Raw genomic sequence first — 25,102 nt, 5'->3', positions numbered from 1 at the left:
TTGAAGAGGAAATAACTAAGGGAACTAATATGATCTGAGTCATTTGATGTAGAACAAATTGATGCCTGTCATTATGTTGTTATCATAAGTTTCAAGAATTTTAGCTATAATGACATAGCAACAAGTTGATGCATGTCTAGAGATTTTGTAGCCAATACAACAAGAATGCAAATACAACAATTTTTTTTCAAATGGCACAACAAGATTAGTTTGGCTACCATGTCATTAGGCAAAAATGTGAGTCATCAATAAAATTAGATCAACTCCATTGGATTTCTCACAGATCAACAGTCTATTTTCAAAATTGATACAAAGCATGCATATCCACTCCCTACAGAGCATTTATGAAAATTGAAGGCTTCTCATGCGTCATGATGTGGAAAATATAATAGAGAACTAATATCTTATTCTGAAAAAGAATTGCTAAAGAGCCAGAACAGACTACAAGTGGAAGCCAAGTTCAATACTAAGCAAGATCATGAATTCTTGCAACTAGGAATTGAAGAGATTGGTCCTAGTACGTGATGCTTTCCATTGCTTTGAAAGATTTTCATAATTGTTTTTTGATTTTTCAAAATGCCTCCAAAAAAGGGTTTTTTTGGACAAACAAACTATCAGCATAGAAATGTCCACGACAATTTCTTAAAGCAATTCAATGAATCAACCAATGATGTAGCACAAATAGGAAATTAATTCATATTTTTCCAATCTTGAAATTGGTTGAGGGTTTATATGATAGAGGTAATTGGACTCGTGATGGAATAACATCCAAAAATGGGTTACAACTATTCAAGAAATGGTTTTCAAAGAGGAAGCTATTTGCCCCACATGGAAATATATGGAACTTTGACCTTGGGAAATTGGTTGTTCCTAGAGTATTTATAGATTTAGACCTTCTAACATCAGTAGCAAGGATGTATGATCCAATTACCAGGTCAGTAAGAGGGATAAATGGGTAATTCCTACTAAAAATAACACCCAAAGAAATTGGAGAAATATTCGGGATGGACCCTATCTCACAGTATCATGAAGCCATTGATTTTCAAGAATTGGAAAAGGGATGTCCAGCCCAAAGGGTGTATGTTAGGAAAGGGTCTCTAAGAGAACATGTGGAAACCATTGGGAATTCAACAGTGGTCATAGCTTCAACCTTGGAACCTGTTAAGAAATATTTTTTCAATTCTTGTGCCCTATATATTTATATGTCTTTGTGTAGGGTTTTTGGTGAAGATGAATAGGATTTTATGCCTATCAAGTTTATGTATATGATGGTGGAAATTTCTTTTTTTGGAGTTAATGTCATTTTTATTTTCGCATCATTTTTGGCTAAGGAAATTTATGTGGGGTTAGTTGGAATTGCAAAGGGGAAAGTAAAGAGAGCCTTTGGGTGGTATTCAATGTTAATGCATTTGTTTCTTTATAAAGGAGTCATTTATTTTGAAAAAAAAATGTAACTAACAATGGAACATGAAGGAGAATCATTACCTATCTAGCTCTAGAATCCATACATGTCTTGCAATGTGAATGAGGCCAGCTTTGTTAGAATTTTTAGGTATTTCACATCAAAACTAAGGATAATATTGTCTAGGGAGAATCCAAGAATTCCTAAACTACTTCTAGATTTTATCAAACCCATGGACTCCCCTACTAAATTAAAAGTTTCCCATAATTGGGCAGATATTATCCCATATCCAAATTCCACAATTTTCAAAGTAAAAGATTTTCAAGGAACCCCTCATGTGTTTCCATACCATGTACCTTTGAAGGTTGGCCTGGCTAAAATATTGTGGCTGATAGGAGGTTTGGGGGAATTTGAATTAAAATGCAGATCAAGAGGCTCTATCTTTCCCACTTGCACATTGCTCATCAATTTGTGATAACAAAAGGGGATGGATTTTCTTGTATAAGTTTTTAAACCCTTACAAAATGGCAACATCTCATGCTAGATTCTTTGATACTCAAAGATTTTTTGAAATATTTAGGAAGAGAACAAAAGTAAAAGCTCATGAACACAGATTATGTTACCCTAAAGATATCATTAGGAACAAGTTCTCCATACAAGAACAAGAGGTGAAAAAAGAGAAATGGAGGTTTTACTCTCAGGTTTTAGAATTTGTAAATTCTTTTGAAAAATATTAGAGCCCATTGGCACATGCTAAGACAATGATTGACATGGTAAACAAGTTAATGGCCTTCTTTGCTAAGATAATGGATACTCTAAATGAGAAGAATTCTATCCTTATCAGAACATATCATGATAAATCATAAGAAGGCTAGCTTTCACTCTAGTTGTGTGCTCAGGGAAATATGTTGTTCAAAAGAGACAAGGGTATAATGTAATCAAAATGGAGGACGATAATAATGAAAAGGGGAAAGACAAAAGTGATGTTAATGTGCTTGTTTTCCCAGCCCACAAGAGATCTCAAGATGAGGTGAATTCACTAGAACAAGCATCTAAGAGGCAGAATATTGGAGAAGATTCCATGACTAAGGATCCATTCTATACACCATCTTGGTCACCTCTTACCCTTGGAGATGAACAACTCACAATTGAGAAAATGGAGCAACTTGGAAATTAGAGTGATATCTTTATTACTTCATCTGAATTAGATGAAGGAACATTGAAAGAGCCTCTTGTACCCAACATAGAGATAACTGTTGTTGATTTAAAGGGTAAGGAGTTTGATCTTGTGATCCAAAAAGCCAGCCACAAGGTTTTATCAAATGACAATTTTGTTATATCTAGGGCTTTCTTTCAATTTAGCAACCAAATAAAGAGGACTCTGTTATAAAGGATGAGATAAAAGATGAAATGATGCAGGAATTCAATACAATAACTCCAGAAGAAGGGAGGGGAATTATTAGGAGAGTTGGGGTACAAATCCTAGTTTGTAGTACAGTAAGAAGAGGAATAAATATTGAGCAACAAGCCAAAGGAACATTGAGGGGTGTCAAGTATAGTGAAGATCATGTTGCCCTAGTGATTTGATCATTTCAAAAAGGGATTAGGCCACCTTCCTCTGAGCCTAGTGATCCAAATTTAACAAGAAATTTGATTATAAAGAGAGTAGAGGATGCTCTAAATGATGAAGCTACTGAAATGAATGTTGCAACTACAAATCTTGCATTGGCTACTATAAGAAAAGAGAAACATTTTATGCAATAACTACATATGAAGTATGAACAAGTTCTAGTAGCTTATAATGAGGAAGTGAAGAAAAGGCTAAGAGTTGAAAATGAACTTGCTCAGTATAAAGGGCAACAAATTAGAATCTCTGAAATAGGGGAGTCATCCTAGGGAGTGATTGCATCTTCACCTGCTCCACCACTACCAACTGGCCCCATAGTTGAGATTCTTGATACCCCCTTGCATCAAGAGGATTCCACTAGAGAGGATAGGGAAGAGGAAAATACTAGGATCAAGGGTGTGAAAATAGAAACATGGTAGAGATATGAGCAAAAAATAAGGAAGGTAATGTTGTATTTTGTTTATGATATTGATACCAGAAGATTGCATCAAATGGTAACCAAATTACTTTCTTTTATTGAAACTCCAAGTGATGATGAGGATAAATTAAGAGAAATCCTAAACAAATGGATGAAAATAGAAGAAACAGTGACTGAGATTTGTTTCAATATAGTTGATAAGGAGAGTGATGATTATCATACTAAAAAGACATATGATCAAGTAATTGGTCTGTTAGAGTTTGATATGAATAAGGAATTGTTGTAGAGACAGATTGGATCATGCATTTCCAAGTGTCAAAACAAAATATATAATTTCTTTCCTTTGATTTTTACAAAGGATAATGAGACAAAGACACTAACATATTGGGATGATGATATTCTAGCTATATTGAATGATAAAGTAAGCAAGATAGTGAGAAATGATTATAATGTCTTATTCATATATGTTGTATCAGACCTAACAGAGCCTAGAACATTCTATAAACTTTTCATTTCTAAGGCAAAGCTTTTTAAAAATAAATTAAAGGATATCTCTAAAAAAGAGAAGAAGTCGTCAACTTTGATTGGTCTGACAATTCAGTGTATGATGAATGGGTGGCCAAAAATGTTTCAACAATAGAATCATCACAAATGGTAGTGGATGATAGATTACAAGATAAATCAATAACCACCGAAGAGTTACGATTGGTTGACAAGGGTGTTCAAGTACCAGATGAGAAGATAGAATGAATGACCCCACAACCATCAAAGGAAGTTGAAGACAAGATATCAAAGGTCATCGAAGAAAGAGATAGCTAGTTACGTATTGTAGAAAATAGAGAATCAAATCAAATCATAAACAAGAAAGATAAGGTGGCTACACAACCTAAAGAAGAGAAAAGGGATAAAGGCCAATCATCAGAAGTTGTGGAAGGAAAAGAAATAGACAAATCAGAAGAAGTCCCACCCCAAAGCAGTTGATGAAAAAACTACTTTGTTGACAAGCAAAAATGCCATGAATGCTTTCATTTTTCTCCTACCTAGAGGATAGTGACATTTTTGTCTTTTGTGTAACCTTTTGTTTTTCCTCAAGGATAGTTCTCCTTTTCCCTCTAGGATTGAAGCTTGTTGCAAATCATGCTATATAAATGAGTTCCCAAGGTTAGAGAAAGGGGTTTGAGAATTAATTTGTTGAACTAAGTCTTGTTTATTTTTTAGTTGGTCCATGTATACTGTATATATTTTTTCCAAAAGATATAATGAAAGAAGTAAGATTTAATAATGGTTGATCAAATTGAGCTTTTCTCTGATAGGAGTTGACATCGCTTGTATATTTTTCAAAGAAAGTAATACAAAGATGCAGAAAGTTGGCTATTCATTTTAGATCTTGTCTCTTCTTTTGTAACCAATAATTCTTTGAGATTTGATAGCAAAGTTTACTAAATCTCAGTTGTAATTCTTTTTTGAATTATATTATAGTTTACATTTTTCTTATGATCTAAATGGGTTATGTAAATGCTTGATGTAAATTGGAAGAATTCCCCAATTTTCAATGAAGATTTTGATAAGAATGAGATCTAGAATTGAATATTAAGATTCTTCTCGCAAAGTGTTAAGATAAGATCTTATAGTAAATATCAAATTCATGTGAGATAATAGCCCAATTGATAAGGCACTGGTCATCCATTAAATTTGATATAGTTTGGAATGTCTTTATGGTATAATCCTTTTATAAATCATCCTTTTAATGTTTTATTGTTGAAGATTTGAAAAGTGAGCATGTACTTGGTTCATGGAGTTTTAGGGTTTGATGGATTAGACATTTATCATCTCTCTTACAGTCCTAGAATTAATAGAATTAAGGCCAATTATCTGCTATAGGGGAATTCATATTGAGATTTTAAAATTGGATAAAGAAGATGAATTCCTAGGTATACCCACCTGAATTTTGTAGAGTGAGAAGTGGAGAAGACATTGTAGAGCCTTGTTAGTTTGTCCTTTTATAAAAAATCTCAAAAAAATACTTGTCATGGTTTTTAGCTAACTCCTAGATATTTCTCTTCCTTGAAAAGGTTGTTAAATTTTTCTCAAATCAAAAGCCAACAAAATGTTGACTCTGTTGGGGAATGCTTGTATTGATTTCTTTAGTAGACAAACCTTGAGAATCTAAAGGTTTCAATACATGACGTCAGTGGTATCCCATAGTATGGTGGTTCATGTGTCCCAGTAGTGCATTTTCTATGTTAGAGTTTTCATTTCCCAAAATGCATCATGACAAAGGTTTATTTTGTATCGGGCCCCTGTGTCAAATATGTTTTCAAATATTCCATTGTCATGATAGTTTTCTATTTTTGGGCCATATTAAAGTATTTCCCTTTAGTGGGTGGTGACTCAATTAAAGGTTTAGTAGCTAGTTCTATATTTTAAGTTTTGTTTAAAATGGTCAATAGAAGGAAAAACATGAGAGCATATACGAAGGATAGCCTAGAGGTTCCTTTATACATAGGATTACCTCAAGGTTGGTGGGAAGAACAAGCCTAAGAAGAAATGATATTCTAGTCATACATGGAAGCCCCAAGATAATACCTCAGCCCATTCACAATATCAACATATGGTAGAAAGAGAATCCTCTTCCCTGAATTCTAAGTCTAAGAACACCAGGATTCTAGGTGAAATTTTCACTACCCCATTACCTGAAGAATGAATATACCAAGATAAAACAATTTCTTCCAGAGGAGACACTACTTTTAGACCCAATATGTCTAAGGAGGTAGACCAATGATGAGGATATAAGAACACCCTAAATATCATACCAAACCTCGAGAAAGTTCCATATGTTGAAAGAAATCTCATAGATCTAGATGATCTTTCAAAGACCACCTCTGTAGATCCTAATGATTTGTTGTATGAGATTGAAACACTTAGAAAGAAGGTTGCAGAGGAACATGAAAAATGTATACATTTGGTGAAAGAAAAAGAGGTAATCATTATGAATTCTTTCATAGAGAGGGAAATATTGTTCAAAAGAATGGAAGCACTCAAAGAGTAGATTAAGAAGTTGGAAGAGAAATCTTCTACTCTACATTCAGACATATTTGGAGATGTGGGAGATATGATTTCTAAAATCCAAGATCAAGAACATCTTTTACTAGGGAAGGAAGGACCTATCATTTCTCAAGTCTAGGCTTATAAACCCATTGAGGAGAATGTGATAGATCTTGCCACTAAGAATATTGATAAAGGAAAATAGAAGGTTGTGGGTATTCAAATCAATGAGCCTTATATTACTCCTAATAATGTTGTCATTTCTAAGATTGACTTAGAATTGGAGAGAGAAAAAAAGGAGAGGGAAGATCTCACAAAAGAATTGGAGAAAGTTGAGAATGAGGTTGAAGCAGCAAAAATGAGAAGGAAGATTCATTTCCTTTAAGTCCACCTCTGGTTTAACAACTTGGCAAAGCCAAACTTTATAAGATATACCTTATATCCAAACTTGTGGACCTATGATGAACAGTCAAGGATTTTCCCAATCAATACCAACTTCCTCTTCTACTAATACTTCTCAATTAGTTGCAACCCAACAAGGAAAAATTCCCATACAAACCCAAGGGATTGGACCTAGTTCTTCAAATGTTGTAGGATTTCAAAAAAATCCCATCTATATAGAAATGTATAAATAGATGTCTTTTATAGGTATTCCTAGCTTTCCTCATCCTATCTCAAATGAGTTGAGAGATAAAGTGACAAAGTTCTATGGAAACAATGCCATCAGTGGTGAAGAACATCTCAGAAAATTTACTGATATTTTGAATGATTATGTTGAACATGAAGATGTTTTCATGAAGTTATTTGTACATTCACTCATAGAAGATGTGAGAGACTAGTTTAGGAGACTTCCTGATGATAGCATTGGTTCATGGGATGATCTTGAGAAATTTTTCAAGGAACAATATAGTGGTAGCACTAATGTGAGGTTTGTGTTGAATGAATTCAACAATATAAAAGAAAGTCATAATGAATCTAGTTTTGATTTTAATGTGAGGTTCCAAAACGGAATGTATAAGTTGTTTCAAGTCATGAGTTTAGGTGAGAATGTATGCCTAACTACCTACTTTAATGCTTTTGATAGTATAATGGCTTATATTTTAAGAGACAAGGATCCAAAAACATTAAGGGATGCTTTCAAGATAGCTATCAATATTGAAAATAATAGGAAGGCATCTTGAAAACTTGGAAGAAAAGATGATCCTAAGTTGTTTAATCCTAGGGAAAACAAGGAGGAATGAGATAAGCCTATCATAGCCAAAAATCCTGAGGAAGACAAAATGGATCAAGTCTTGAATTTTCTTAAGAACTTGAAACTTCCAATAAACAATGCAAATAAGCCCAATGCTAGTGAAAATCCATAGTTCAATAATAATTCTAATAGGTAAACTAGATTGTAGAACTGTCCATACAACACACAATGGAAAGATGGAAAACCCATCACTAATCTTGTACAAGGTACAAGTGATAAGAACACACCAAATCCATTATAGAGAAATTTTGTAAATATGATGGAACAAATGTCTTGGTGCATTATTTTTCAATCTCCTCATTCTCCTTACTACTATGTTATTTCTCAGTCATTTGCTACACATCAACAAACACAACCTGAAGAGGTGGAGGAAGAAAATAACCATGATGATGTAACCTGCAACATGGTCAATTCATGTAATAATTATGAAGAATCTAATAATGAAGAGTCTGAATTGAATGAAAGGAGTTAGTGAAATATGCATCAAGTACACCACCAATAGATTTTCTCATATGATGAAGATGAAATTGATGACAATTTATGCAACATGAATTTAGGAGTTGGACATATGAATTTGAGACAACTTTTTAGGGAAGAAATTGGCAGAATAACTATTGAGATTGTTGCTCAAGTTCATAGTACTTATAACCTGAGGAACGAAGAAATTAATAATATTGTTGGGAAGGCATTAGGAATCATCATTAAGGATATAACTCACAAAATGAATAATGGAAATAAAGAAGAGGATTAAATGGTTGTCAAGATCAAGGATAGTAAAGTTAAAGAATGGGAACCCAAGAAGAAGGTGCAAATTTAGGGTGTAGAAGCAGTCAAGACAAATACTGAAGAAAGAAAAAAAATTGTGATGTTGTCAAAAAAATTGAGGATTTTGTTGTTCAAGTACAAGCAACTAAAGGTAATTCATGCAAACCCCTTGTTTATGACCTTGTTGATATGTTCTCTATGTTATCACAAATTATCATCAAGGTCCCTTTATCTAAAACATTTAGGATAGAAGATCATAAGAGTAAAGCCCTCTCTTGGTTAGGAGGGATTGGGAATAGTAATATCATTATGGAAGAATCGTCATTGGAATAGGAGGGACAAGTTGTGATAAAAGAAAAGGAAGATAAAGGAGTCATATCCCAAATATACCAAATGTATTTGGATAGTTCATCAACAGCCTGTATAGAGAATATTGATCCCTTCTTCCTTGACCTGATTATAAATAGAAAAATCTTGAATAATTGCATGATTGATTCAAGAGCCTCTAATACTATCATGCTTTCAAAAATTATGGAATTCCTTGCTCCAAAGATTGATACTAAATAGGGTAGATGGCAAGCCATGGATGCAAGGGAAATCCCTATTATAGGTACCATCAATGCATTGCCATATAGGTTAGCTTCTTATCCTAATGTTGACTTAACTATGAGTGTCCCAGTAGTTGATATTCGTCCTTAATATGGAATGTTACTCTCAAGAAAATGGAGTATTGCAATGGGAGGGAACCTACAATGTGACTTGTCTTTTTCTACATTTAACATAGAGGACAAAGCTACCAAGGTCAATACGGAACCAAGGGTTATTCATAAGATTGAAGACAACATTGATACTAATTCTACATGTTTCTTAGATACATAAGTAAATGCTTTTAGGGCTAAAATTACTATTTTAGAAACTGAAAAGGCAACCACATTGATTTCACAAGATGCATAGATTCACAGAATGTTTGGACAATGTATTTTGATGGGGCTAGTTCCAAACAAGGGTTAGGGGCTAGATTAGTTTTTATATCACCATAGAAGAACACATTCAGATACTCCTTTACCCTAAACTTCACTTGCACAAATAATCTAGCAAAATATGAAGCATTTTTACTTGGGTTGAAGGTAGCTACAAGTCATGATATTAAGAAATTACATGTTATTGGTGATTATGAATTAGTAGTATCTCATATTAGGTAGTCCTATGTGTCCAAAAACAAGCAATTAAAACAATACAGGAGTGATTTATGGGATGAGATTGAAGCATTTGATGCTTTTGGAATCACTTGGATGGATATGACTAATAATAAAATGGTTGATCCACTAGCTAATGTGTCCATCAAACCTTATGATATATATTTTGTTGTGGTATCAAAGATTGAAGTGTAGAATAGGCCCTCAATTCTAGATAATATAGAGAATTGGTAAGTATTTGAAGATGGTAAATATATTCTGAATTTTCTATTAAATGAAGACAAACACCATAGTCAGGAGTTAGATTGCAATACACTGGTTGAGAACATAGATGGGAAAGAAAACATTTTTGGTCAAGAGATACTACAATTAAAAACAAATAAAGTACCTAAAGGGTTGGTAAGATTGGAAAGTGTTTTTGATAATCAAGACAGGGTCCACCAAGAAATCCAAGACAAGAAACTAACATAGCTGGAAGAAATTAATCTTGGAACAAATGAGTCTCACAAAAAGATGTATAAAGGCAAGACTCTATCCCTTGTTATAATAAAATCCTTAATTGATCTATTAAGAAAGTTCAAACATGTATTTTCATGGTCTTATGATGATCTAAAGTCTTATAGGGAAGATTTGTTCAAACATGTTATTCCATTAAAAGAGAATGTCAAACCATTTAAATAGAAATAGAGGCATGTTAATCCCATACTAGCTCCAAAGATGCAAGAAGAGTTGATGAAACTTAGAGATGGCAGAATTATTAAGCCCATAAGACACTCTTATTGGGTATCCAATTTAGTTATGGTTAGGAAGAAGAATGGTGATATTAGACTATGTGTGGATTTCAGAAATCTTAATATTGCTTCCCTTAAAGATAATTATGGTTTACCCAACATGGAAGTTATGTTGTAGCAGGTTATTGGCTTTGAGTTAATGTCTATGATGGATGGGTTCTCTGATTACAACCAAGTGCTAGTTAATGAAGCATAACAATACAAAATTTCTCTTACCACACCATGGGGAACATATGTGTATGTCAAAATGCCCTTTGGCCTAATTAATCTAGAAGCCTTTTTCCAAAGAGCCATGGATGTTTCCTTTGCAAAATACATAGACAAATTCATGAATGTCTACCAAGATGATCTGATAGCCTATTCCAAGAAATTAGAGGATCATTGCCTACATTTGGAGAGAATATTTTTAAAATATTTAAGATATGGAGTTTCCTTGAATCCAACGAAGTGTTCATTTGGAGCTACAGAGGGAAAGTTGTTAGACCATATAGTGTCTAAGGATGGAGTCAAGATTGATCCAAAAAGGGTTGCAACCATAGATAAAGTTCCCAAGATAAAATATGTCAAAGGCATTCAATAATTCTTTGGACAAGTGAATTTCTGAAGAAGATTCATAACCAACTTTGCTAAGGTTTGCAGACCCATATCTAAGATGCTTAAGAAATGGGTAATGATCAAATGGGAAGGTGAACCATCAATTGCTTTCAAAGAAATCAAAGATGCAATAAAGAATGCCCCAGTGCTTAGGTAACTAGAATACACCAAGTCAATGCATATTTCTTCATTTGCATCTTTCCACACCGTTGCAGCAGTCTTGTTCCAGAAGAATGAAGAGGGTTTTGAGCAACCAGTTGCTTTTTTAAGCAAGTCACTCCAACCTTCAAAACTTAAGTATGATATCAATGAGAAAAGGTCTTATGCTATTGTAAATGCAGTCAAATCTTTTAGGTGTTACTTGGTTGGTGCTATTGTTGTACCTTTTGTGCCTAGTGCTACTATTAAGGACATTAGAGGTGAAAATGGATAAATAGGATCCAAGAGTTTAATATTGAGATCCAAATAACAAAATTAGTGAAAGGTCAGGGATTGACTAAACTAATGGCTTAATCCAATTTAGATGCCAACCAAATAAATCTTGTTGATGAAGACCATCGGCCATATACATGTGATATGGATAACTACGAGTGGTATAAAAATGTCATTTATTATTTACAACATATGGAAGCTCCGCCTAATTTGACTGAAAATGAAAAAAGATCTATAAAGTTGTGAGCACTAAAATACAATATCATTGATGGGAGGCTCTAGTGGAAATTTTTTGAAGGAGTACTATTGAAATGTATTGATCATGAAGAATAAATTAAAATACTTATTGAGATGCATTCAAGAGTATGTGGAGGTCATTATATGGCTAAAACAACAACCCATAAGGTAATGAGAGCTAGTTTTTGGTGGCCAAGCTTATTCAAGGATGCTCATTGTTTGGTCATAAAATGTGATTCTTGTCAGAGGTTTGTTGGTAGACTAAAATTTTTTGGGAATACTCCTTTGAAGATAGTAGAAGTTCAGGCACCTTTCCAGTAGTGGGGAATGGACTTCATAGAAGAAATAGCAAATAAGTCTAGCTTTGGCTACTCATGGATTCTTGTAGCAATTGACTATTTCACAAAATGGGTAGAAGCCATTCCCACTGGAAAAGCAACTAAAAAAGTTGTGAAACATTTTCTTTTAAATAACATAATTACCAGATTGGGTGTCTAGAAAGAATTGTAACAGACAATGCCATTTGCTTCAAATCAGATGAGATTATATAGTTTTGTAACAAGTATGGCATCACTAGATTAACATCATCTCCATATCACTCACAAGGAAATGGGCAAGTTGAATCTACCAATAAATTTTTTTTGAAGATCATCAAAAGAACATTGGATGACAACAAAAATGCATGGGATTCCAAATTACCTCTGGCAGTTTGGGCTGACAAAGTAATAATCAAGAAATCAATAGGTGTGTCACCTTTTGATCTGGGATATGGGATTTTAGCAAGAATGCCTCAAAATAACCTATTTGGTTTGTATTATTATATCCAAAAATATGATGAAGATGTCATATATGATATGCAAGAAATAATGGACAAGTTGGTTGGATTAAGTGAGCATAGGAAGGAAGCCTCTGCGAAAAATGTTAAACTAAATTGCAAATGAAACATTTATTTAATAAAAAGGTTGTAGACAAAAAAATTGAATATGAAGATTTGGTGTTAATGTGGAATGCAAGAATTGAAGATAAAGGCAAGCATGGTAAGTTTGACCCTATATGGCTTGGCTCATACTTGATAGACTCTACATGGGGTAAAGATTCATATATATTAAAAGGACTTAGTGGAGACATTCTAGAACTACTAGTTCATGGATAGTTCCTTAAAAGGTACTTCTCCTAAGAAGTATTCCTCTTTTCAATAAGCAGTAGTTAATGTTTATGTATATGTTGTTTCTATATATATGTGTAGTTTTCCTATCATGTGTGTGTTTCTCTCTATATTATTGTCAAGTGTGGGGTCCACTTCTGCTAGAGTTTATGAGCCCTTGAATGAATGCAAGTCATTCACCATCCATAGATAGCATCATTGTTAGCCTCATTTTGAAAGTTATTGCCTCAAAGGAAATTTTTGAATTTCTGAGTTTCAAATGATATTTCCCTTGTTCTCTATGGTAGGAAATTTTAAAATAAATCATAGGTTATTATTTTTAATGTTTTAATGTTTCATTTTATCTAGTCAGGGTTTTATCCTTAATTTTAATCCCATGTTGCTTGTCCCAGTTATGTCCTGCTTGTTTCATGTTTATATTTTCATGCTAACGTTAACTTAGAAATGAGTCATTTCTGCACTATCAGATGCATCTTGAATTGACACCTCTTGTGTTGTCACTATGAAAATTAGTTGTCTCTTTATTATTGTGACAAAGTGAGCCTTTGACATGTGTCCAGTGGGACCAAGCTGATGCAGTGGCACTTGCAATCAACCTCAATCATAGATATTATGAAAATCAAATATGGTCACTTTGTCTTTAAGGAAAGGTGCACACATTTCAAACAAGGTGACAAAGCAATGGCTTGACATGTGTCCTAGTGGGTCCATTACATTGAATAGTCTAAAGAATGAGCACTTTTCTCAGTCACAAATTGAGATGAAGATCATTAGATCTCACTTTGTTTCTATAGGAAATTGTAAGGATTTCTATCCATAGTGACAAAGTGAGAACATGCCACGTATCCTAGTGGGACCAAGTTGAACATTAACCAACCAAGTGCAGTAATGTTAACATGAAATATCAATTGTAGGATGCAATTTAAATCTATAGTAGTCACATGTTCACCAAAGAAAGGTGTGAGTCCTTTAAACAAAGAGACATAACGACATGAGGAAATGTTTCTAAGGTGTGACTGAGTAATTCATAAGTTTCCAAATGAGCTGATGTTATTATTAGATGACATGTGTCAAATTGTAGTTCATCCTTTCTTCAAATTAGTCATTTTTCAAGCATTTTCTCAATCGTTGATCAATTTGAAGATCAATGATCATCACTATCTTGCAATGGAAAGCTGCAAGTTGCTTAACCTTGGTGACTACGTGATGTAGTGATGTGTCTCCCCATGGGCCATAGCTATTGAGACAAGTCTAAAATACTTTTAGTCATAAGATCAAAGATGAATCCACAATTATCGCTATATCACGATAAAAACATGCTCGATATATAAACAAAGTGACATAACGACAGGGAGACAAGTGGAACCTATGGCCCACCCAAAGTTGATATAAGTATTTTTATTGTAGCTGTCAAATTAGAGATCAATCAAGGGTGGCAATTATGTCATTATCTAAAGATGCACAATATTTAAGCAAAGCAACATAACACATGTGTCCAAGGCAGGCCACTTGTGGAAGAAATAACTAAGGGACTTGATATGATCTAAGTTGTTCAATGTAGAACAAATCAACACCTTTTGTTATGTCATTATCATAAGTTGCAGGAATTTTAATTATAACGACATAGTGACAGGTTGACGCATGTCCAAAGAATTTGTAGCCAATATAGCAAGGATGTGAATAGGATAGAAAGTTTCCAAATGGCACAATGGAATTGGTTAACAACCATGTCAAGAGCTAGAAATATGAGTCAACAATAAAATTAGATCAAGTCTGTCAAATTTCTTGCAGATCAATAGACTCTTTTCAAAATTGATATAAGGCATGCATACCCTGTCCTTGTAGAACATTTATGAAAATTGAAGGCTTCTCATGTGACATAATGAGGAAAATATAATGGATAACTAATATCTTATTCTAAAAAAGAATCATTGAAGAGCTAGAATAGACTACAAGCAGAAGCCATGTTTGATACTAAGCAAGATCATGAATTGTTGCAACTAGGAAGTGAAGAGATTGGTCCCAATAAGTGATACTTTCCATTTCTTTGGAATATTTTGATAATTATCTTCTATATTTTGAAAATCCCTCCAAAAAAGGGTTTTTCCAGACAACAGACTATTAGCATAGAAATGTCCATGATGATTTCTTAGAGCCATTGAATGAATCAACCAATGATACAGCACAAATGAGGAAATTAATTCTTGTTTCTCTAAGATTGAAAATGGTTGAGGGTTTATATGATAGAGGTTATTGGACCCATGATGTAGTAACATCCAAAAGTGGGTTACAACTATTAAAGAAATGGTTTTTAGAGTGGAAATTGTTTGCCCCACATGGAAATACGTGGAACTTTGGCCTTGGGAAATTGATTATTCTAGGAGTATTTATAGATTTAGACCTTCTAACATCAGTAGCAAGGATGTATGATCCAATTACTAGGTCACTAAGAGGGATAAATGCAGAATACATATTAAAAATAACACCTAAAGAAATTGGACAAATATTCAAGATGGACCCTATCTCGTAGTATCATGAAGCCATTGATTTTCAAGAATTAGAAAAGGGATATCAAGCCCAGAGGATGTATGTTAGGTAAGCACCTCGGAGAGAACATCTAGAAACCATTAGAAATTCAACATTGGTCATAGCTTCAACCTTAGAACCTTTTAAGAAAGAGTTTTTGAATTCTTGTGACCTAAATATTAACATGTCATTGTGTAGGGTTTTTGCTAAAGATGAATAGGATTTTATGCCTGTCAATTTTATGTATATGATGGTGCAAATTTCTTGTTATGGAGTTAATGTCATTTTTTATTTTGCATCACTTTTGGCTTAGGAAATTCATATGGGGTTAGTTAGAATTGTAAAGGGGAAAGTAGAGAGAGCCTTTGGGTGGTATTCAATGTTAATGCACATGTTTCTTTTTAAGGGAGTCACTTATTTTGAAAAAGAAATGTAATTAACAAGGGAACATGAAGGGGAATCCCTAGCTGTCCATCTCTAGAGTGTAGACATGTCTTGAGATGTGAATGATGCCAGCTTTATTAAATTTGACAAGCATTTCACATCAAAACTAAGGATGCTATTGTCTAGAGAGAATCCAAGAATTCCTAAAGTACTTCTAGATTTTATTAGACCCATGGACTACCCTACTGAATTAAAAGTTTCCCATAATTGGGAAAATATTATCCTATATCTAGTTTCTACAGTTTTCAAAGTATATGGTTTTCAAGAAACCCCTCATGTGTTGCCATACCAAGCACTTTTGAAGGTTGGCCTGGCTGAAATATTGTGGTAGATAGGAGGTTTGGAGGAATCTGAATTAATGGTCAGATCAAGAGGCTCTGTCTTTCCCACTTACACCATTTCTCATCAATTTGTGATCACAGAAGGGGGATGGATTTTCTTGTATAATTTTTTTAACCCTTTCAAAATGACAACATCCAATGCTAGATTTGGAAGGAAACTTAGGTGCAAAAATAGCCTCTTACACTAATCTCTTAAGGAAAGTATTGTGCAAATTCTATTTAAATCCTCACAATTTCATATTCACTTTCGATAGAACAACAACATTGCAATCAACCATGAATACAAAAAATAGATAGAGAAATAATAACATATAAACACAAAGATATGCTAATGGGGAAAAAACCTTTTGGTAAAACAACCCCACCCCTCCAAAACCTGCACAATGTATTATCTTCAACTCAAAGGTTACAACACACTTACAGTACAAGCTCTTTCACGACATGGAAGACTTATCCAGTAGCAACCAACAATTCACTACTCACACACACACACACACTATCTATAGCCCTCAAAGTGCTTATATAATGTGCTTTCTATTTTTAGGGCATCTTCCAAAGATAGCTCTTACGTGTTATAGGAATCTGTCTTACATGTCATAGGAATCCATCATAACAATTTCAGTCATACTTTCCTTACACACAATTAAATATTCCAAATATAGCTCTTACATATCATCGAAATCCGTCATAGGAATCTGTCATAGTTCAAGATGTCGACACATGCAAGTGGAGTGACACATCAACATGCCAACTAGACATGTACACTCACACTTAATTACATTATTTGCAAAAAACACATTTTCAAAACAAATAATAAGAATAGGAATTATCCAAGGTTGAGACACCTTATTCTTGACATTCTCCCACTTGTTGAACACCTCATAAGAGCAACAAAAACATAACAAGAACTAACCACTATAGGTCAAAAGGCCCATAGACTCTAAACACCATCTGAACTTCTCCGTGCCCACTAATTTCATCAATGCATCTACAACATTCTTTTTATTATCTACCTTTTCAAAATTTCCCTTTTCATCTTCCACCATATCTCTCACAAAGTGAAACTGTACATCAATGTGCTTCATTCTAGCATGGAAAGTTGGATTCTTTGCAAGGAAAATAGCACTTTGACTATTGCAACAAATAGTAATCAATCCTGCATCAACACCAATATGAGAACGTAGCATCCTAAGATAAATGGCTTCCTTACAAGCATGAGTAGCAGCCATGTACTCAACTTTTGTAGTGGACAAAGCAACCACAGGTTATTGCTTACTCATCCAACTAATGGCACCACCAAACATAGTGAACACATAAGCACTGGTGGATCTCCTACTATCAATATCATCTCCCAATTTGAATCCACAAACCCACAAATACAAGTTGAATGCAAAGCTTCAAAAGAGTTACCATGATAAAAAATGGAGTAATATGATGTACCCCTCAAATATCTGAATACTTTCTTAAATGCATCCCAATGTACCCATCCAGGATTAGCCAAAAACTGGTTGAGAACTCTCATTGCTTGGGTAATGTCTAGTCTAGTGCAGACCATAGCATACATAAGACTGCCAACTGCACTAGCATAAGGTACTCTATTCATGTCCTCCACCTCACTAGGAGATTTTGGACAATCATCTACACATAACTTTGTTCCCATAGCAATAGGAACACACAATGGTCTACAATCTGCCATGCTGAACCTATCCAACACATACTTCACATACTTACTCTGATTGAACCAAAGTTTTATGTTAGACCTATCTCTACTGATTTCCATACCCAAGATGTACCTTTTTGCCCCAAGATCTTTCATCTCAAACTATGCTAACAACTAAGATTTAAAATTAGAAATCATACCCTTACCCTTCCCAAATTGCAACATATCATCAACATATAATGCAACAATAAGAAGGCAATCATTTTCAAATCTAAAATAAACACAATGATCTTATTTTGATCTTACAAATCCAATTGACAACACAAAGGCATCAAAATTAAGGTAACACATCCTAGGATATTGTTTCAAACCATACAAAGACTTCTTTAATCTGCAAACCAAAGATTCTTTACCTTTAACAATGTAGTGCTCAGGCTGTGACATATAAATGTCTTCCTCCAAATCACCATGAAGGAAAGTTGTCTTCACATCCATCTATTCTATCTCTAAATCATATGATGTAGCAAGAGATAATAGAAATCTAATGGATGTCAATTTTGCAACAGGAGAGAATATTTCACCATAATCTATTCCCTCTACCTGTGAATACCCCTTCACAACCAATCTAGCTTTGTACATTTCAACACTGCCATTTGCACAGAATTTCTTCTTGAACACCCATCTGTTGTCAATAGGTTTCTATTCTTTAGGAAAAAGTACAAGGTCCCAAGTTTTGTTTTTATCCAACGAAGCCATCCCATCATCCATGGCCTCAATCTAGGAACATGCATCTTCCATAACCAAAGCCTCTTTCACAGATCTAGGCTCAGCAGTGTTAGTAATCAAAGAAAAACCATAACTAGAATCTAACATAGAATAACCAAACCTTTCTGGCTACTTTCTTATTCTCATGAATCTCCTCAAGAGCTAAGGTTGAGGTTGTTCTTCCTCTTCTTCTAAACTATCAGAGCTACTAGAGCTACTAGACCCAACATGGTCTTTCTGTTTAGTCTTCTCAGGGGTAGGAGGCAACTGAACAATATCTTCCTTCTTTTCTTTTTCATCTAGTTGTAGCACAATAGGAGAAGATTGTAGCTCTCTAAAAATAAAATTTCTTCTATACAACACCTTACTAGTCACAGGGTCCCAAAGCTTGTATCCTTTCATACCAACACCGTATCTGATGAAAATACATTTGAAAACTTTGTTTTTCAACTTAGGTCTTTTCTCCTTTGGAACATGTACATAAGCTTCACAACCAAAAACATGAAGATGTCTAATTGAAGGCTTCTTACCAAACCACACCTCCATGGGTGTCTTACCAACAAGAGCTAATGTAGGAGATCTATTAACTAGATAGCAAGTAGTGCCCATAGCTTCAGCCAAAAACCATTGTTCAAGACCAACTCCACTAAGCATTCTCCTAGCCTTCTCCATCAGTGTCCTATTCATTTTTTCTATAACTCCATTTTGTTGTGGGGTATTAGGAGTTGTCTTATGCTCTTGATACCTCATTCTTTACAGAACTATTCAAACTCTGCTGAGAAAAACTCACCACCATTATTAACTCTCACACACTTAATCTTCTTACTAGTCTAATTCTCTACAAGGGCTTTAAATTCCTTAAATTGACTAAAGACTTGTGTCTTAGTTTTCAAGAAATAAATCCATGTCCTTCTACTATAATCATATATGAAAGATACAAAAAATATAGACTCAGAGATTGAAGGAACTTTTACAGGACCAAATACATCAAAATGAATAAGATCTAAAACATCAAAAGATTTGTGAGAACTAGAGTAAAACTAAACACGATTTTGTTTACCATAGACACAATGTTCGCAGAAGTCAAATTCGAGATTGCAATCATTTAACCCCTCAATGAGGTTCTTGTTTTTCAGGGTTCTGAGACCCTTCTCACCAATGTGGCCAAATCTCATATGCCACAACATTGTCTTTTCTATAGGAAGCTTTCCTTCCAATGTGTTTTCACCCTTAGGTACACATGCTGCATTGCCATCAGAACCAATAACCATAGTCTTATTTACTACTCATTCAGATGGTGGGATGAAGTGATAGTTGCTCTTTTCTTTGAAATAGAAGAACTATTACACTGAGAAATGCATGCATCAAGCTGAAACAGAGTACCTCTCCTAGTACCCTTAGCAAGCACCATAGGTCCTCTCATCATCTTACATCCATCTTTAGAAAAACAACTTGCACACCTACATCATTCAACATACTTATAGATAATAGGTTTCGTGCCAAACCAGGGATGTGCATTACCCCAGTTATCCCCTTTACTCATCCATCAGAGAATCTGATAGTGACCTGTCCTCATCCAACTATATTTAGGTGAGAATCATCATCCAAGTACACCTTTCCACCATCAAAAACTTCATACTTAGAGAACTAGCTTCAATGAGAGGTCATGTGGAAAGAAGCACCTAAGTCTATCAACCACACATCATCAGATGCATGTGTTGCCAAGGCTGTAATGAAAGCATTGCCATCTTCTTGAGATTTTTTTGAACCTGAATCTAAGGCCTTCTTCTTCTTCTTTGGCTCTTTACAATCTTTATGAAAGTGCCCAATCTTGTCACTGTTCCAGCATTTTTCCATGGACTTTCCAGGATTCTTTGATTTTCCACAAGATTTTTATCTACCCTTTCCAAACTTCTTGTCATTTTTCTTACCTCTGTCATTGGATTTACTACGAACAACAAGAGCTTCCTTAGCCAAATTTGATGACTTTCTCCTCGTCTCCTTAGATAACAACAAAGACACCACATCATCCATTATGAAAGTGACTAAAGTACTTCAAAGAGCCATCACAAGATGGTCCCATGAATCTAGCAAGGAACATAATAGGGTCATACATCGATCCTCCTCCTCTATCTTGACACTAGATGATGTCAACTGTGCAATCAGTAAATTAAAAGCATTTTGATGATCTATAATAGATCCTCCTTCCTCCATTCTTAGAGAATATAGCTTCTTCATTAGGAATAACTTTTTCACCAGAGATTTGGCCTGATACACAGACCCAAGCCATGTCCGCAAATTGTTTGCAATCTTCTCATCAAGAACATTCAGGAGAACTAATTCAACTAGACAAAATCTAATAAGACCCTTAGCTTTCTGATCCTTGAGATCCCAATCTACTTGAGATATTGTTGCAAGTCTTACATTAAGTGAAGTCACCTCCCATAGATCAAAAACTTCAAGCAAGTCTTCCATCTTGAGTTTCCACAACTCAAAGTTACTACCATTAAATTTCTCCACCTCCACTTTTCCATATGATGAACTAGCCATCTCAATCGGCAAATAAGATTTAGAATGTTGTGCACAAAACTCCCACTCAAACTTGAGATTAGCTCAAAAAACCCTACCCAACAACTAGGATCAAAAGTTGATCAAGCTCTAATACCACTTATAAGGAAACTCAAGTGCGGAAATAGCTTCCTACACTAATCTCTTAAGGAAAGTATTGTGCAAATTCTATTTAATTCCTTACAATTTCAGATTCACTTTTGGTAGAACAACAATATTGTAATCAACCATGAATACAAAAAATAGATAGAGAAATAATAACACATAAACAAAAACTTATGTCAGTGGGGAAAAACCTTTTGGTAAAACAACTCGACCCCTCCAAAACCTACATAATGTATTATCTTCAACCCAAAGGTTACAACACACTTACAGTGTAAGATCTTTTAGGACATGGAAGACTTATCCAGTAGCAACCAACAATTCACTACTCACACACACACACCCACAATCTATAGCCCTCAAAGTGCTTATATGATGAGCCTTCCATTTTTAGGGCATCTTCCAAAGATAGCTCTTACGCATCATAGGAATATGTCATAACCATTCCAGTCATGATTTCCTTACACACAATTAAATCTTCCAAAAATAGTTCTTACGTTCATACAAATCCATCATAAATGTTTTAGTCATGATTTCCTTACACAAAATTAAATATTCCAAAGATAGCTCTTACACATCATAGAAATCTGTCATAGTTCAAGATGCCAACACATGCAAGTGGAGTGACACATCAACATGCCAACTAGACATGTACACTCACACTTAATTACATTATTTGCAACAACAACAAAAATTCAAAACAAATAATAAGAATAGGAATTATCCAAGGTTGAGACACCTTATTCCTAATAGGAATCTCTAATACCAAGGGATTTTTTGAAATATTCAGGAAGAGAACAAAAGCAAAAGCTCCTGAGCATAGATTATATTACCCTGAAGATATCATTAGGAATAAGTTCTCCATACAAGAACAAGAGGTGAAAAAAGGGAAATGGAGGGCTTACTATCAGATTTTAGAATTTGTAAATTCTTTTGAAAAATATTACAACCCATTGGCACATGCCAAGACAATGGCTAACAAGGTAAACAAGCTAATGGCCTTCTTTGTTGAGATAATGGATACTCTAAATGAGAAGAAGTTTGTCCTTATCATAAAATATGCTAATAAATCATGAGACATCATGAGAAGGATAGCTTTCAGTCCAATTGTGGGCTCAGGGAAATATGTTGTTCAAAAGAGGCCAGGGTATAATGTAATCAAAATGGAGGAGAATTTTAATGAAAAGGGGGAAAGATAAAAGTGATGTTAGTGTTTGTTTCCCCATCCCACAAGAGATCTCAAGCTAATGTGAATCCATTAGAACAAGCATCCAAGAGGTAGAAGATTGGAAAAGATTCCATGACTAAGGATCTAGTCTACACACCATCTCAACCAACCCTTCACCTTGGAGATGAATAGCTCATAATTAAGCAAATGGAACAACTTGGAAATTAAGGTGATATCTTTTTTAATTCAAATAAATTACATGAAGGAACATTGAAAGAGCATCCTGTACCCAGCATGGAGTTAACTATAGTTGATTTCAATGGTAAGGAGTTGGATCCTATGATCAATCAAGCTAGCCACAATTTTTTATCAGATGATAGTTTTGTTAAATATAGGGCTTTCTTTCAATTTGCATGGAGAATAAATATTGCTATTTTTGAGGAAAGATGTCATAAGAGGAAAATAGAGCAACCAAATTAAGAGGACTATATTATAAAGGATGAGGTAAAAGATGAAATGATGTAGGAATTCAATAAAATAACTCTAGAAGAAGGGAGAGGAATGATTAGATGAACTAGGGTACAACTCCTCCCCAATTAGGATATTATTGATGCCAAAGATTTTTATGTAGTAAGAAAAGGAATGAATATTGAAGAACAAGCCAGAGGAGCATTGAGGGGTGTTAAGTATAGTGAAGATCATGTTGTCCTAGTAATTTGGTCCAAATTTAACAAGAAATTTGATTATAAAGAGAGTAGAGGATACTCCAAATGATGAAGCTACTGAGATGAATGTTGGAACTACAAATCTTGCATTTGCTACTACAAGAAAAGAGAAAAATTTCTTGCAAGAACTACATATGAAGTATGAACAAGTTCTAGTAGCTTATAATGAGGAAGTTGGGGAAAGGCTAAGAGTTGAAAATGAACTTGCTTAGTGTAAAGGGCAACAAATTAGAATCTCTAAAATAGGGGAGTCATCTTGGGGAATGTTTTCATCTTCACATGCTCCACCACTACCAAATAGCCCCATAGTTGAGATTCCTAATACCCCCTTGCATCAAGAGGATTCCACTAGAGAGGATATGGAAGAGGAAAAGGCTAGGTTGTGCAAATAAAAACACAATAAAGATATGAGAAAAAAATAAGGGAGGTAATATTATATTTTTTAATGATATTTATACCAGAAAGTTGCATCAAATGGTAACCAAATTACTCTCTATTATTGAAACTCCTAGTGATGATGAGGATAAATTAAGAGAAATCCTAAATAAATAGATAGCAAGAGACAAAGAAGTGACCAAGATTTGTTTCAATATAGTTGATAAGAAGAGTGATGATTATCATTCTAAAAAGACATATGATCAAGTAACTGGTCTATTAGAGTTTGATATGAATAGGGAATTATTGCAAAGATGGATCCAGTCATGCATTTCCAGGTATCAAAACAAACAAAAAAGTTTATTTCCTTCAATGTTTACAAAGGATCACGAGATGAAGACACTAACCGATTGGGATGATGATATTCTAGCTATGTTGAATGATAAAGTAAGAAAGATAGTGAGTAATGATGATAATAACTTATTCATAGATGTTGTATTAGACCTAATAGAGACCAAAAGATTATATAATCTTTTCATTTCTAAGGAAAAGCTCTTTAAAAATAAATGGAAGGATATCTCTAACAAAGAGAAGGAAGTCCTAAGCTTTGATTGGCCTGATGATTCATTGTATGATGAATGTGTGGCCAAATATGTTTCAACAATAGAATCATCACAAATGGCAATAGATGATGGTGATGAAAAATCTACTTTGTTGACAAGCAAAAATGCCATGAATGCTTTCAGTTTTCTCATGCCTTAAGGATAGTGACATTTTTGTCTTTTGTGTAACCATTTGTTTTGCATCAAGGACAGTTGTCATTTTCCCTCTAGGCCTAAAGCTTCTTGCAACTCATGCTATATAAATGAGTTCCCAAGGCTAGAGGAAGGGATCCAAATCATTTTGTTGAACTAAGTCTTGCTCATTTTTTAGTCGGTCCATGTATATTGTATATATTTTTTCCAAAAGATAGAATGAAAGAAGTAAGAGTTAATAACGGCTAATCAAATTGATTTTTACTCTAATATGAGTTCACATCAAGTTGTATATATATCAAATAAAGTAATACAAAGATGCAGAAAGTTGGCTATACATTTTAGATCTTTTTTCTTTTGTTACCAATAAATTCTCTGAGATTTGATAACAAAGTTTACTAAATCTCAGTTGTAATTCTTTTTTGAATTATATTCCAGTTTACATTTTGCTTATGATCTAAATGGGCTATGTAAATGCTTGATGTAAATTGGAAGAATTCCCTAGTTTTCAATGAAGATTTTGATAAGAATGAGACCTAGAACTGAATATTGATATTCTTCTCACAAAGTGTTAAGATAAGATTTCATAGTAAATGTCAAATTCCTTTGAGACAATAGCCCAATAGATAAGACATTAGTCATCCATTAAAGTTTATATAGTTTGGAATGTCTATATGGTATAATCCTTTTATAAATCATCCTTTTAATTTTTTATTGTTGAAGATTTAAAAAGTGAGCCTGTACTTGAT

Source organism: Cupressus sempervirens, chromosome 10 (genome assembly GCF_028749045.1).
Source record: "Cupressus sempervirens isolate cs-2001-9-10 chromosome 10, ASM2874904v1, whole genome shotgun sequence".
NCBI classification, from domain to species: domain Eukaryota; kingdom Viridiplantae; phylum Streptophyta; class Pinopsida; order Cupressales; family Cupressaceae; genus Cupressus; species Cupressus sempervirens.
The sequence above is the reverse complement of the archived record's forward strand: the minus strand, read 5'-3'. Positions refer to the sequence as shown.